The sequence below is a fragment of the Camelus dromedarius genome, chromosome 36 (genome assembly GCF_036321535.1).
Source record: "Camelus dromedarius isolate mCamDro1 chromosome 36, mCamDro1.pat, whole genome shotgun sequence".
Classification (NCBI taxonomy): Eukaryota; Metazoa; Chordata; class Mammalia; order Artiodactyla; family Camelidae; genus Camelus; species Camelus dromedarius.
In genome coordinates, this window is record NC_087471.1 from 2,191,350 (window position 1) to 2,207,514 (window position 16,165).

Consider the following 16,165-nt stretch of genomic DNA (forward strand, 5'->3'; position numbering starts at 1 on the left):
TTAAATATTTTTCTGTGACTGTATTTTTAAGTGGAATATTGTCTACAGGATTTTGTACCCCTTTTACTTTTAACAAAATAAGCATTTTGTTCTTATTCTACGAAAACATATAATAAATGTGTAGTTCTCCTTCACATACCTGTGCAGTGTCTTTCAATCTTACCACGTTGCTGAAACACATTCATAAATATTTTCTGTTGAGCTAACAGAATCACAGTTCTGACTTCACAGTCTGAAAGTCTTTCATGAGATGTTCTGATTCACACAAATTTCAAGCTGAAGTGACTTAGGTGTAATGCAAAGTTCACGACACTTTGCTGGGTTACCTGGTGCTCAGAATGATGGAGCCTCATTCAAAGAAGTGACACATCTACTCAAACAAGACAGAAGCAGTTCGAGTGGCTGCTGGGGGATCGACCCACTAGATCGATCACCTGGTAACAAGTACGATGCACAGCAGCCAGAAGACAATCAGGCTCTATCAGATCCCGCACACCTCAGGTGGGAAGGGCACTGGCACGGCTCTGAGAACCTGCCCAAAGGAGGACTGGGAAGGGGTCAGCCAATCACGAAACTCAAAACCAGACGTTCCTTAGTCATCTGCCTGCCTGATCCCCCCCTCATTTTTTCCTGCCTTTCTTTCTACCTTTGGTTATTTCCCAGCCTCCTTCCGCTCTCAGCAGAAGCTCTGCCTGGAAGGTGTCCTCCCCATCCTTAGCTTTTACTGTCCATAACACCAATGATACCCGAACAGCCACCTCAAACCCAAACCTCTCTCTAAACTGTATCTCTATGTCCTGCCTGTTGGACATCTCTGCTTAAATACTTCAGCACGTTCCCATCAACTTCTTGTCAGTCCTTTTTCTAGACTCCATTTCACATTTGGTAGCATCTCCACCACCAAGTTACTCGAGACAGACACCGAGAAGCCATCCCAGGTGTCCCCCTTTCTAATGACCTTACGCCCAACTATTTTCAAAGTCCTGCCTAACAACAGCTCACAAATGGGAACTTCCATTCCCTTTCCTACAGCCAGCCGTCCGGGTCCCCTCATTCTCACCAGCAGGAGGACCTCCTTCACCTCAGTCTGCCCCTTCCAATGCACTATCCTTGTTTCCTGCAGGAAAATCTTTCTACAACGCAAACAGAGTCATGCTATCCCCCTATTTAAGATAGTACAATGATTTATTCCACAACAGGATAAAAATAGAGCAAACTTACCGCACGGCACAGGAGGCGGCGGATGAACCAAGTCTGCCCACCTGCCCAACCTCTCCTCCAACCTCTCACACCTACCCTAGCCCCAGACTACTTAAGGCACCTCCAGAAGCCGTTCCCACCCACACCTGTGTGCAAGCTGCCCTCTGCCGGGAATGCCCAGCAAGCCGGAAGTCCCTTGCTTCACGTTTCCACGGCGCTCTGCACATACTGCTCCCGCAGAGCATTCACACCGCCTACTGCCCGCCCTGAAGCAAGACCAGCATCACATCAACGCTGCTCAGTAACACCTTCTCACCGCTCTGCGACAGCCGTCAAGGTTCCCCCGTCTCTTCTGTCTCCACTGCATTAATCCTGGTGTTCTCTCTGCTTTCCGTTTTACTATCGACTTAACTTCATACTTTAAAGAAACTCCATGAGCGTATGCAGCCCCCTAGGGCTGCAGAAAAGAACAACTGCAGAGATCCTAAGTCGCAGGGAGCAACGGGAAGGAGGGGGCTGTTCCCTCCTGGCGGTGCGCTGCTCACCCCGGAGCGCCTTCAGCACTCGCTACGTATCTGCTGGAAGCCGACTCTTCAGAAACAGAAAACACAGAAGTGAGTTTAAAGGGCCTCCAGAATCGAACCCAGGCCTGAAAAATGTGTACTCCTGACTTCCAGCTTCTGAAAATTTCATCCCACGGTAAACAGGGGTTACATCACATTCCTTAGATTTCTTTTTCCCTAAAAATAGAGATAAATTGATTTGATATATATGGAAAGAGGAATTTTTCTTCTCATCAAATTGTGCACTGAAAATGCGGGCTGAATAGAAGGGGAAAAGGAATAAACCGACTACAAATTACCAAAGTAATATACGTAACTTCATAAGCCCTGAAGCCGAACAGAAAGAATCCGGGAAGGTGGCAATTCCTGGTCGTCGGTGATGTTCTTAGTGCTGCCACACAAAGGCAGTGGCTGCTCAGAGGGCTGACAAGGCTTTCTTTGCTCTACGTTTTTATTAGTTAATATCCTCAAATAAACATTATACTTAAAAATCACACTTAGCCAACAGAAAGTTAAAAAGCATCATTTTTCCAGTGGTATAAAATGTCAGTAAAAAAGAGAAATAAACACACAAATGAAATTGATTAATGAATATACCTTTTCCCTTCACGTGAGAGGTCTATAAACAAACATTACTTTGATAACATAAAATTGTAATAGAGGAGAACAGATCTGACTGCATACTGGATCTGTTCCTTTAGTTTTAACCACTGTGCCCCGTTTTCTAGGCTCAGTCCTGCTCGCTCTGCACCTTTTGTAAAACAATGTTGCCTTTAGCCTGAAATACCCAGGAGAGCCTATTCTCGGGCCTCTGACCTTTAAGGAGATCAGCATTTCTGCACTTAGGTGGAGATGGCAAGTTGCAAAATAGAGAACCTTTGTTTTTTTGGAGGTTTACAGGGACACCATGGCCTGACCTACATAGATAGCTGCAAGAACAAAGAATTCCTGCAGCAAGAAGTTTGCAACAATCAACCACACCCCTACTCCCCTGTTGTTTTTTTGTATAAAAGGAGCCTGTATCCTGACTGGAGCAGGATGGTTCTCCAAGCTGTTAGTCTGCCATCCTCTCGGTCTGCGGGCTTTCCAAATAAAGTCGCTATTCCTTGCCCCAACACCTTGTCTCCCGATTTACCGGCCTGTCGTGTGGCGAGCAGAACGAGTTTGGACTCGGTAACAAAATGAAGGGGAAAGGGGTATGTCCAACAGCCAGATTATAGGTTCCATGTGACTTAAAGTATGAGGATGGGGTTTATGTAACGCAGTGGTAGGAGACGGGAAATAACAAACATACTGACCCAGGAGACGAGGGGGCTGGGGGCACAGGGTGCTGAAATGACGCATCTCGTTCTGAAGGTTTTCCTAATTCTGAAGTTAAGAGAATACAATACTTTCCCCCCATATGCTTATACTTTTTGGAAATAATGAAAATCACTTTTAAATGTGACAATTAAAAACTTAAAAGACATTTTTCTCAAACAGATAAAAGTTTTTAACATTACAACCTATAGATAATACAAATGACAAACATGGGGTTCCTTATATATAAAAAAGCAAGGAAAACAGGGTATTAACACTCTCAACTCATTAAATGGGGGCAGTGCTTAGTACTTTCAAACATGAGCACAAATTAGCATTATGTAAGGCAGTCTATAAAATTTTTCCTACTAAAGGATTACGTAGAACACCTTAGTAGTCAATGAGTAAATTTTAACCTTTTACTGTATTATAAATCCTGAAGTTCTGCAGAAGCCTAATTTTTCCCTGAAAGATGTTTCTCTTATTAATTTTTTTCAGGAAAACATGAGTCATCTCAAAGTCCATGCTAGTGCCGTAATTACCTAATGTGCTTGTTTTTACGTGCAGTATTTCTTCTACTTGGGAGCACTTCACAATCTCAGAGGAGACTCAGTAAGACACACCATTAGAAAGGCAGATCATCAGTTTCAAAGGCCCAGGAAATATCAAAACGGCAGTTGTATAAAACAGTGCAACTGAACGAAACAGGAACCGTCAGGAGCAATGGCTGTTCCCAACAGCGACAGGAAGAAATCATGACTCAGGACGTTACGCAACCAGCAGGACCGCGTACTATTTTGAGGTTAGTACCAGGAAATGAGCCAGGTATGACAAAGAAGATAATAATCCTTTGAATGATCCTAAAAATAAAAGTAAAGCCAACAAGCAAAGGTTTGCTATTTTAAGAGAAAAATAAATGAGTGGCAGGGGAAGGCTCTTGTCTACCCCGGAGTCCGCAGGACACCCCCGTGAGCACAACTGGGGCCAGACGGCCAGGAATGTGGGGAAAAGGCAACTGAGGGTCTCCTGTCAGTTTGGAGGTAAATGCAACACATAATGTAGGTTTTCAGATGTTTCCGGAAAAATACAAACAGTGCAATTATTAAGGAAAAACACTAGCTGTAAATTTGGTTTTGCTTGAAGAATAGTGTTCTTATAGAAAACAGAGAAATCGAATATTTCAAAAGAAATGTCCATCGAGTAATACCAGAAGTCTGCCTTTATTGAAATCATTCAAGGAGAACAGAAATAAAATCAAGGTTAACTGAAAATTATAATAAATTGCTAATGATCCCTAACTTCAGCTAAAACTTTACCGTCAGGTTAATGTATTCTCTCCCACTGCCATCGTCAACTTTCAAAGGAACCACGAAAAACAAAACAAAACCACTCCTGCCCGAAGCCTCAAGGCTGGCTGCGCCCTGGCTCTCCTGGAGCCCAGCCAAGGCCACTGAGAAAGCAGCAGGCCTGGACGCCAACACGCACACTCACCCCATCGCACAGGGGGCTGCAGGGCTGCAAATGGGAGCCATCGCTTCAGGAGTCACAACAGTGACCACTGTGCGAAGTGAGAAAAGCTGCTTGATTTTTCCAAGCCTACCGCTTACCCACCAGCCTTCTTTCTTTTTTGCTGCTACCTGTGGATCTAGCAAAATACTTGGAACTGCTTACTATGTGTGGTCACAGGACTAAGGATGTCACAAATATTATTTGAACCTCCTACCAGTCTTAGGACATCGAAACTATCGTGACTTCCACTTTCTAGACAGGGACACTGGGCAGAGGAGCTGCTGTTACTGGCCTGGTACAGGCACAATTCGAACTCAGGTGGTGTGGCCCCAGGGTCTCCACTGTCCCCATTACTGCTGATCACCAGCCCTCACAGCCCAGACCCAGGGCCCCTGAGGAGGACATCCCTCCCTGAGGACCTGCGACCGTGTGTCTGAGGAAAGGGAAACGCTGACGAGCACGATGGCTCTGTGCTCTGCTAATTCTTGGAAACCTGGAGCAACACCGCAGCTCACTGGGTCCAGCTGGGGACCCTAGGAACCAGAGGCAAGGTACCAGCCAGCTGACTACACTAGAGTTCCGACTCGAGTTTCCCCGGACACCCCCAACCCAGACCGTCTCTGGTACGTGACTGTGCAGGTCATTAAAGCAGGAAGAGCCAACACCAGAGCACCCCCTTCCCACCAGAACTCCAAATCAAATAAAGCCTCCCTGCGGAACCGCGAAGAGGGGATGCTGGCGAGGTAAGTCCCCACGCTCCCACGCAGCAGGCTGGTCTGGGACATTGTAACAAACGTACCTGAGTCAGGACCTCCACTATCGACTGCTGCTTCACACATAACGAAGCTCTTGGCACTTCAAATGCTGCCTGACCGGGCAAATGACGTTATTTCCGTTTCTGATAAAAAACGTTAACACTAGAGTAGTTTACTTTCACCTGTAGGAAGAAACTACACTATTACTGCCTTGCTCGCATCAACTCTCAGGCTCTACAGCCTTGCTCTTCCAAGTGCGACTGTGGTCCAGCAGCACTAGCATCCCCCGGAAGCTGGTTTAAAATGTAGAACCCCGGGCCCCACCCATACCTGCTGGGTCAGGATGTGCATTTTCACAAGACCCTCCGGCAAGGCTCTGGATACCCTGACTAACCCACAGAGAACCTGACCACCTCACTGACCCACAGGATGCTGATAAAAAGCAGCAGTGAGAGCCTTAATTCCTTGGGGAAGACTAGTGAAGGTAAAGACAGTTAAAGGTTTAACATACAAATGTTTGCAGCAGGTTTATGTGTAACTGCCCCGAACGGCACACAACCCAAATGTCAGCATGTGGTACCTCCCTGCAGTGGAACACTGCTCGGCACTAAAAACGAACCTACTTCTGATCCATGATACACATGGATGAGTCGCAAAAAAAATACGCTGATTAAAAGACATACAAAATTAATACATACTGTGTTCCATTCATAAAAAATTGTTAAAAATGGAAACTAGTATCTAGTGATACACAGCAGTGCTGTAGTTGTCTGGGGACAAGTTGGGGGACCAGGAGGGGCCGGACAAAGGGATTACCAAAGACCCTTCTGGGGAAGCTTCTAGGGGTGATGGATATGTTTGCCATCTTGATTATGTTGATCTTTTCACAAGTCAGAGTCACCACGCTGTATACACTCCAATAGCTGCAATCTCTTGTACGTCAATTACACCTCAATAAACCTGTTTTTAAAAAGTATGTGACTTGACTAACATGAAAATGATAAATTAAACAAAAGAAAGTACACCAGTTCCCTGATCTCTTATAAACAAGAGAGACACAATTTAAAATTGATAAATCAAGTAATACAGGTATCAGTCTATTTAAAATTATAAAGAAAACAGTAAGAAAAATGATGGGAGAAGAGTAAGGTGGGAGAAAAGAATTTAAAACTGGAAAGATGCCAATTCCATCGCTCCTCATTCGAAGAAGTCAATAGAACTTTCTAAAGGAACAGAGGACCGAGTACAGCACATGAAATTCTAATAATAAAGATAACCCCAGAACAAAAACGCAACCCTTTCCCATGATTAGAATAAGTCCACAAACAGAACGAACCAGAAAAACACACAGCATATTTAAAATGATTTTGTAAACATAAAATCATCAAAATCAGAAGGCACAGAAAATCATAATGATGGACTCAACACCAAGTGTATCAATATATTTAAAGGAGCTATATTCATCCAGCAAGAAAAAACTCCAGCTGGATGACACAGCAAAACCCAACTACAAGCAGAACAATACAAAACATCTAAAACAAAACAGAAAATATTAAAAATACGAAGAACGGGTATGACCCCTCAGAGTCAAATACAAAGAAAACACCTCAAAATCTTAACAAAAAAGGGCAACAATGGGATAAAAGCATTAAAAGGGCTTAAAAAAAAAACCCAAAAGGCACTTCATAAGGCTTAATAAAGCAAAAATCCACGATGAAGATCTAGCAGTGATAAAACATCTATACACCAACTGACACAGCGGGAGCGTCCACAAAGCAGAAGCACAGTACATTCCACACAGTACAGATGTCGCAGCCATCCTCTGACCCATCTGCAAGAAGTCAACCAGGAAATAACAACAGAAACACTGGCTAACTGGGGACAGACGAGTATGCGTGGCCTGGAGGCACATTTTCTTTGCCATTTCAGCAGCTCAGCAGAGAGCGCAGAGAGCTGGCTCAACAGGCGAGCATCGAGCATCAGTTCAGCAGGAGGGCCAGCTCCAGGCACCTGCTTCCAGAGGTGCTTTCTGACAAGGCTCCTCACTCACTTTCCCAGCTGGCAAGTGTCCAGGGTACATGGCTAGACAGGTGTTCTCTTCTTCCCTAAAATGCTAAATATATACAGCATTACAGAGGTGGGGGTCCCCCTCTCCTGTAACTTTGGTCCCCAAATTTCTTCTACCCTAACAAGTGATTTATCTAAATGGCTCCTTCAAAAATGAATAAACGCACGTGTTCTTGGTTGAGCTATAACCTCCTTCTTTCTTCTTTTGGAAATGTGCCTGGCCTCCAAGGTCACACATGTTCCTGCATGCGTGTGCAGAGTGCCCTGCGAGTTACGGCCAGAGCCAGCACAGAGCAGCTCCATCTGGGGTAAGTGAGTCTAATGCCAGCAATCCAAATGAGCAAACCTCATCAACAGATCTGAAGCCACAACCTCAACTTACCTAATACCAGTCATAAAAATATTTTGCCTTTTTTTTCTAGTTTTTTTTTAATTTATTCCAAACCTCAGAGAGAAAGATGTGTCTATTTATTGAGGCTTCCTCAGATACACTAATATTATGTTTAATGCTATTTTCTGCATTGTTGTTTATAATAGTAAAAAACTAAAAACTATCTAAAAGCCATCAATAAAGGAATAATTATATACATTATGGTATATCTGTAGTAAACAATGCTAGGAAATTCTTTTTTTTTAATTGCAGTGATAAAAATCCACACTGGAGAAACCTACACTCTAAATTACAATGTCTATTACACAAAGACTAGCCAAGGAAACAAGATAAGGGAAACAGTAAAAAGGAAAAGGTCCACATAAAACTGAGATCTGAAATCATCAAACGCGGACTCTCAAAAACACGAAGCCAAGCAGGAAACTGTAAACTGCAAACAAAAAAGTGACATAACAGATTTTCTGAAGAACCAAAAACTATTTTTAAATGAAACAAAAAAACTCAATGTTTGTATACAATCAGGTGCAGCTTAGGAGAAAATTACTGAATTGGTGGAGAGGTGACAAGAAACTATTCACAAAGTAAGGAAAAACAAACATGGAAAATACAGAGATAAAAGGATGCAGTAAGACGGTCTGATATATGTCTAACTGACAGAAAACACATGAAACAGACAATCACCTGAATAAGTCTAAAATAAAGCAGCAAATTAAACCTGAAGAAAAAAGGAAGGAATTAATAAAAAGTAGAATAGGAATTAATCAAACAGAAACAATAGAGAGAATTAACAAAGCCCTAAACAGATTTTCTAATGTATAATAAAACTGAGGAGGCTCTGGAGAGACTGATCAAAGGAGGAGACAGAGGACACGAATCAGGACACCATCAGGAGTGCAGAGGGGACAGCACTGCTGGCACTTCTGACGTTAAGCAGATAAAAGAACACTGTGGACGACTTTATACTAACGCATCTGAAAATCTAGATGACATGGATAAATTCCTGAATACTATACGTTTCCAAAAATAAAATTTTAAAGACCTGTTTTTGTGCTTATTTTCATATACATACATACATATACATGTTTGTACATAATCTATCTAGCAATGTATGCATGCAAATATTCAAGTAAAAATCAAGAAAAGGACTAAAAATGTACATGTTAAATTAGCATACGAGCAATAATTACTTATGTGGAGAGAAAGAGAATGAGGGAAAGCTGCTGGAAAGTTTTAAATTTTTACATTAAACACATACACATATTCCCTGTGGAATTAAGTGCTAACATCAAAAAGCAAAAAAATGGGGGAGGGTTTAGTTCAAGTGGTAGAGTGCATGCTTAGTATACACAAGGTCCTGGGCTCAATCCCCAGCACCTCCTCTAAAAATAAATAAGTAAAATCTAATTACTGCCCCCGCCAAAAAAAAAGTTGAAAAAAAGCCAAAAAATTTTAAAGTGATTTTTTTCTAGTCTTGTCAAATTCTAGAATATTCTAGGGTAATATTTTAGAGTAAGTGACAGAGCTTGGTTGATAAGCCCATTGCTCTTGCTATATTTAGCAACACATTATAATTTTCACAAAACTGTCCAAAGTCATAATGTGATTAATACCCCAATGAAAGCAGCCAAAGCAGTAAAACTCCAGAAAGAGACAAGAGACCGTAAGTTGCAAACTGTGAGGTGTAACGACTCCATTCTAGACTATGATTCAATAAACAGGGGCTGTTAACTACTCATACGGGAAAACAAGTAACTCCTAGGTACCTGTGTCAGCTTTCCATCATTCTTGGCAAGAGGGTAAAGAAAACTAAAATTGAGATCTGGAAATTACTACTTGGAAAACTAAAGTCAAGACTTAACCAGAGTGTTTCACCAATCAACCTTTCACACACCGTAATTCAGTACCTCCAATTTCTAGTTATTACATCAAATGAGGGGTGGGAGGGCATGTAAAATACATGCTGGATAACGTCCAATTTAACTAAATTAATTACTTAAACAGGTCAACTTGGCAGACCGACAAACGATTCTGCAAACTTTGAAAATCTTCTTTTCTGAACAATTCTTAACACAACACAGCCAAAATAAAAACCAAAACAGGCAATAGTAAAGATAACATAACAAGCATATAATCTCTCAAATTGTATTATAATAGTCACTGTGGTACCGATTTAAGTACCTTCAGAATAAGCTTTATTTCAGATAAAGCAAAACAAAAATGAAACATCTGGAAAAGTTTTGAACTGTATAATGGTGATAAACTTAAACTGAAAAAAATAAATAACACCTCTGGATTTCTCTTGAGTTATCAGATGCCTCTAAACCAAATGGAAAGTTTATCGGGGATACACCTGGAACTGACGCAAGCTCTCTTGTGTTCATTACTGGAGAATATCTAAATCCTAAAATGCGATACTGTAAAGAGTTCTAGGTGGATGTGTACCTTTACAAGCACATTTCTCAGGTGAACATTTTATGTAATTAAAAAGTATATAATGACTAAGTGCATGAAATGACAAATACAGTGCTTTAAACGGGTAAAAATTACTCACACTTCATTCATATGCAAAAGCTCTGGATCTTACATCAGAGGCTATGACTGCCATAAGTCAGCATCCGAGACTACAATTAAGCCATGGTAAGTCAGATGCTGTGCTTCATAGAAAGCTATGTACATCTATTTTAGAGGAAAATTTTTCCAAATACTTTCACTTATAGTTTATTTACAAGAAATCAAATTACAGGAAGTATTTGTCCATAACCAGAATAAGTTTCAGATAACTAGCTTTTTTTTTTAAAGTACTTAAAACCAGAAAGCCCAGCCTGGTACCCAGACTAAGGCATCTCCCAAAGTTGCCCTACAGAAAGAATGGAGTTTTTCATCGTTTCCCAGCCAAGTTAAGCATCTGACCACAGCCTCAACGCTGTCTCCAAAAGGGTGCTTGTTGCAATACTGAGCAGTTTCCTTACCACGCATCTCACGTGGCCTGTCCGCAGCTTTCGCTCAGTCCCTCCTTCACGAAAGCCCTTCTTCCCCTGGTGTCAGAACACCGTTTTCCTCCCACCTGCCTTCCCAGGCTGGTCATTCTCCGTCTCCGTTCTGGTGCTTTCTCCTCTCAGCCTTGAAACATTGTAACGCCTCAGGGCTGCCAGACATTTTTTCTCTCTGCAGTTAACTTCCTAGGTGCCTCACCCAGGGCCAGAGCTTCACGTACCATCCACGTTCTGATGGCTCCCAAATTCACATCTCGAGCCCGGACTACCTGCTCCTGTCCAGGCTCCTCTCTTGTTGCCTGCCTGACATCTCCAACTTGGATGTCTCCTTAGCATCAACCAGCTTTACGTTTCAAACCTGAACTCCTGACCTCCGCCTCCCATTTTAATCCAGCAGAAGGGTAGTGTTCTAATTTACTCATCATGATAAATAAGCAAATTGGTCCATCTATGTTTGTTCTATCATCCTCAGTCACATCCTGGAAACACCACGAACTGGGGTGGAAGAGAAAGAATCAAGCTCAGGCCAGGATGAGCATGATTCTTTGAATTTCAGGTACAGGCAAACAGAAAGGGGTTCCGAGGGAGAATCCAATCTGAAGATGAGAGGAAACCAGGACAGCTCTGTTCACTGCTCCACCAGCAGGATCCCAATTTACTCTTTCAATCGGAGATCCACCATGCCAGATACTAGGGACAGGTGGAGAAAAAGCCCACGGTGTTCTCACAACAAGGAGGAGACAGGAAAAGTACCAAATGGCAGGGAGGACTAGAATCCACATCTCCTACCTCCACATCAAGAGATTTATGCAAGGTATGCCTCAATCAACATGTATCAAAACAATTCATAGATGCTCACTGCACTTTGGTAATGTGTAAAATATAACTTTTCTATAATAAAATAAACATTTATGGCAAAGCCTCTGAGCAACTGTTAAACTGAGCTGATGTTCTGGCATAAGATCAGCTTTACAATATGAACTGTATTCTATCTTCTAGCTTAAGGTAAAGACAACAGGAAGACAGACAGATCATGCAGCCACCGAAACAGAAAGAATATTCTCTTGTACAAAGTCAGCTAGGCTGGGGAAAAAAAAGAGTCTGATTCCATAACAAACCCCTGCAGAAAGGTGACCAAGATAAAAGTCTGATAGAAATGTGCTTCTGTATTTTTGTGCTTCTTTAGTTTTTAATTATGAGTGACTTACTCTTTATTTCTTTGAGCTTTTCAACCCTAAAATTCAAAATCATGTCAACTAAAGAAAAATAAATGAGAAGCACTTCTTGAGAAGAGGTTTATCCCATAAAATTTACATAAAATTTTTTTACACAAAATTTTGTTTCATTGTACAAAAATATTTTCTATGTATTTGACCCAAAGAGACAGCTTTTTCTGATAGAAAAATACTTAAAACAATAGATTTTTCAATCACATGAAGAGAAGCTAATCAGAGAATTTGAAAACTTTCAAAATCAAATTACTTCCTTTTTATAAAACTTTACAGTATAACAAAATCTTAAGAAAAAATGATGTTAAATAGATGAATTTTACAATCTGTCCTCTTAACATAATTACTTGTATTTCAATGCAAATTAAGCTCTGCATTTACATAGCTAAATTGAAGCTTCTGCAATTTTATTGGGGGGGGGTAAGGGGGGGAGGAAGCCAGAAATGCCTGGCATTTTAAAGGATTACTGTGGAAGATCATTCACAGAATTATCCACATCACACTAGAGCCTACAATTTAAAATCCTGGTGAAAACCTATTTTAAATATTTTTCACCATTAGATAGCAACTCCTTGAGACCTCAACTTGAGAGAACCAGGACTTCCCCCCTCGGAGTTTCCACTTCAAAGAGAACTCTGAAAATGCTTTCTAGCTCTTCATGAAATATCATCCGATTAGACAAAGGCTGGTCCTAAGTAGGTAATTAAATACATTTGCTTGAGAACAGCATATTCTAAATTGCTAATTTGCACAACGGTGGTCCCAGCAGTAAGGTGGCCAGATCATGCAGCTGAAGGAGGGGTGGAAAGCTGAGGAACAAGAGCAGTCAGTTATTAGACCAGGACAATCTCATGTCTGCACATCCATGCTGACTTGCTAACGCATGACATTTCAAAGTAGTCAGTTACTGCTTTCTACCCAGACATCTCATACTTGAAGGGGACAGTGGGGACTTGTAACAGTGATCAACTTTTGAGAAACCTGAGAATTTCTTTAGAATAAAATATCTCCAAAAAAAAAAGCCATTTAAGTTTTTTTTTCCTTTGAAAAGAGCAAAAGAATTAAATTTTGCTGTAGAATTTTGGGGTTACTTCTTAAGAAGACGCTTTCTAAGAAGTTAGGAGCAGTAAAGTAAGTAATTTAATGACTCAACATACAGAACTTCTTTCTCATCTCTATTTTAACAGAACAGCTTTCAAATGCATCCAGTGCCTGTAAGTTCCTTATAGACTCTTTCATGAAAAGCAAGCAGAGCACAGTAGCCACTGTGGCCAAGAACAAAGTCCATTCACCCCTTAGAACCCAGAGAAAGATACTCCAGCTGTGAAAAATGAACATGCAACAGGAGGCAAGAGGGGAAAGTGTATCAAACAGGAAGGATACGTTCTGATTTGTACTATTACTGATACTGCCACAATGATGGATCGCAAGATGTACATGGTTGTTCAAAACCAGCTCACAAAATTCCTGACACTTTAACAATCCTCAGGTCCATGTGAGCAGGCGCCAGCACACTGGTATGTGAAAACAGCCCCACGTGTACCATGCAGGATCCCCCTCCACCAGCATCCATTAACACGCACCAGACAAGCCATTTCCTCCGGGGAAAAATGACCTCCGGGAAGTCCTTCTCTACAGAAAATGAACTATGAGGAGAACCAGAGGATAAGGACCCCAAGGAAAACCGGAGGCTTATGTACAAAATCAGGTCCATAAACCAATTCTGTTTGACATTCGAAGGGTTTTTTCCTCTCTCAATAAAAACCTTAAAAGTAGGAGGTATTTTCTAAAACTGTAGAATTCTGGCTTCTCTTGAAAATAAGAAAAAAGGATATAAGAAAAAACGCAGAAAATAATTCAAGAAATAACACAAGAAATGTCTGCAGAACTCAAGAGCTATGAATCTACTTCGATCTAATTTGGCAAATATAAAGAACATATTTAACATGTACACATAATGAAGCACAAAAATAACCAACTCCCTTAGCATCACCAAAATAAGAAACAGGTCAGAACTAACACCCTACCTGTCCAGGTGTTCTTCACCTATTCTTCTATCTGCCTTTCCAAACCCAAAGGTAACCACCGACGTCTGTGTTTATCATTCTCACACTTTTCCTCTGTGTGTGTATTGTGTGTGTGATTTCATTACATGCTTACATGGCTCCAAATTATATACCGTCTTGCATGACTTCAGTTTTATAAAGTTATACATTGTTTTAATTCAACATTTTTCAAAGATTTATCCTTGTTGTTACACATGTAAGTTATTCATTTATTTACAATGCTGTCTACACCCAACTGCGCAAAAGGACCAAAACATTTATCCATTTCCCCCGTCACTGCAATTTGGTTGTTTTCAGCTTTTTATTCTGAACAATATTGCTACTATAAATAGTCTTTGTCTTAAATCCAGGGATAAGTTTCCCTAGGATACACCTGCAGAATATCTATAGAATAGTGTAGTGTCAAACTCCAAGTAGCAGTGCATTCATCAGATGGTCAAAATTGGGAAGTTTTAAAAATAAAGTAAAATAGCATCAAAATGCAATGCACAAAGAAAGGTTATTTCATGAACGTTTGATACCCACCCACACCTATGTGTTTACTGGACCAAACCATAAATATATTTGTTAACTATAGGTCTAGAAAAAACAGTCCTAAAGTGCACCCTTCTAGGCAAATACTCCACAAAAAAAGTGAACTATTGAGTCTTATGGGATGTGGATGCTCAACTCTGTAAGACAACACCGAACTGTTTTCCTAACCAGTCACACCAATTAATACTCCCACTGGAAGTGTATAAACTTCCTAATGATCCACTTCCTCGTTAACTCTTGGTAATAGCAGGCTTAGGAATTTTTGGCTAATCTGGTAGGTATAAAATAGTATCCCACTGTGGTATGCACCTGCATTTCTATGATTACCTGTGAGGATGCTCATCTTTCCTGCACGTACTTCCCACTTCGCTTTTGTGGGAAACATTTTTGTCTTATTGACTTCCAGGCTGCATATATGTATGCATGTGTTGATTCTTATATGCATATATATATATATATATATATATATACACACAAATCCTTGGGCAGATATGTGTTTCAAGTGTTTTCTCCCAGTTTGTGGCTTTTCTTTCTACTTTCTTTAGTGTCTTTTAACAAACAGATGTTCTTAAGTTTAATTTCATAGAACATTATCAACCTTTCCCTTTGTGGTTTTTTTTTTGTGTTTAAGAGATTTTTCACTCCATCAAGACCATACAAGTTTGTTTCATTTCACAACCGTGGTCACGTCTTTGCCACCCGCCAGTGATCTGCAGCGCCTCCTCTCTCCATATCAGTTCCCCTACTTTATGGTTCTACGGTCCACTCCACTGGTCAGTTCGTCTATCGCAAAGCCAGTAATATACCACCTTAATTTCTGTATCTTTAAAATAGGTCTTGAGCATAATAAGGCAAGGACCCTTATTTCCTTCTTCTTTAAGAATGTTCAGCTATTTTATTTGGGGGCCTGTCTGTGCCCACCAAGTTCCTCACAAAATTAATGCACTTAATTTCATTTGTGAGAATCATCTTTTTGATACTGAATCTTTCTGTTCAATAAGACAATGTCTCCATTTAATTTTTTTAGTGTCTTATCAGTAAAGTTTCATAATTTTTCCAAACAGCTTGCATATATTTCTAGATCCACTTTTGTTTCTACTGTCAACGTTATCTTTCTTTGATTGATACCTTTTGTCTGTTGCTGGTAGGAAGAAAGGTAATTAATTATTTTTTAATACGAATCTTCTATTCAGCTATCTTGCAACATTCATTATTTCTAATAATTTATTGATCCTTATAGATTTTCAATGGAGACAATCACCAATGGAGAAAGACAGTGTTATATTTCTTCTTTTTCAGCCATCATTGTATTTCCACTCCCTGCCTTTTGCACACATGCCAGAATGTTCAGAACCATCTTGAACAGAGGTGGTGGGGACCTCCTGTCTTTTTTCTGACTTTAGGAGACCAGCTGATTTTCTTTTCTATTCTATTACCGCTTTATTGTCTGTGAGTACAGAGCCTGTTTGATTTGAAATCTCCATAGTGAAACAGGAGATGATGCCTAATGAGCATTTACTAAGAGAACAGAACAGGAACAGGCGCGCTCGGCTCCTCCT

General features: G+C 40.7%; 1 protein-coding gene across 10 annotated transcripts in view; it reads right to left on the reverse strand.

Moving 5' to 3' along the window:
* Positions 1-16,165, reverse strand: part of AUH (AU RNA binding methylglutaconyl-CoA hydratase) — a 144,962-nt gene that overhangs the window by 78,312 nt on the left and 50,485 nt on the right. The gene's annotated exons all lie outside the window — the stretch shown is intronic.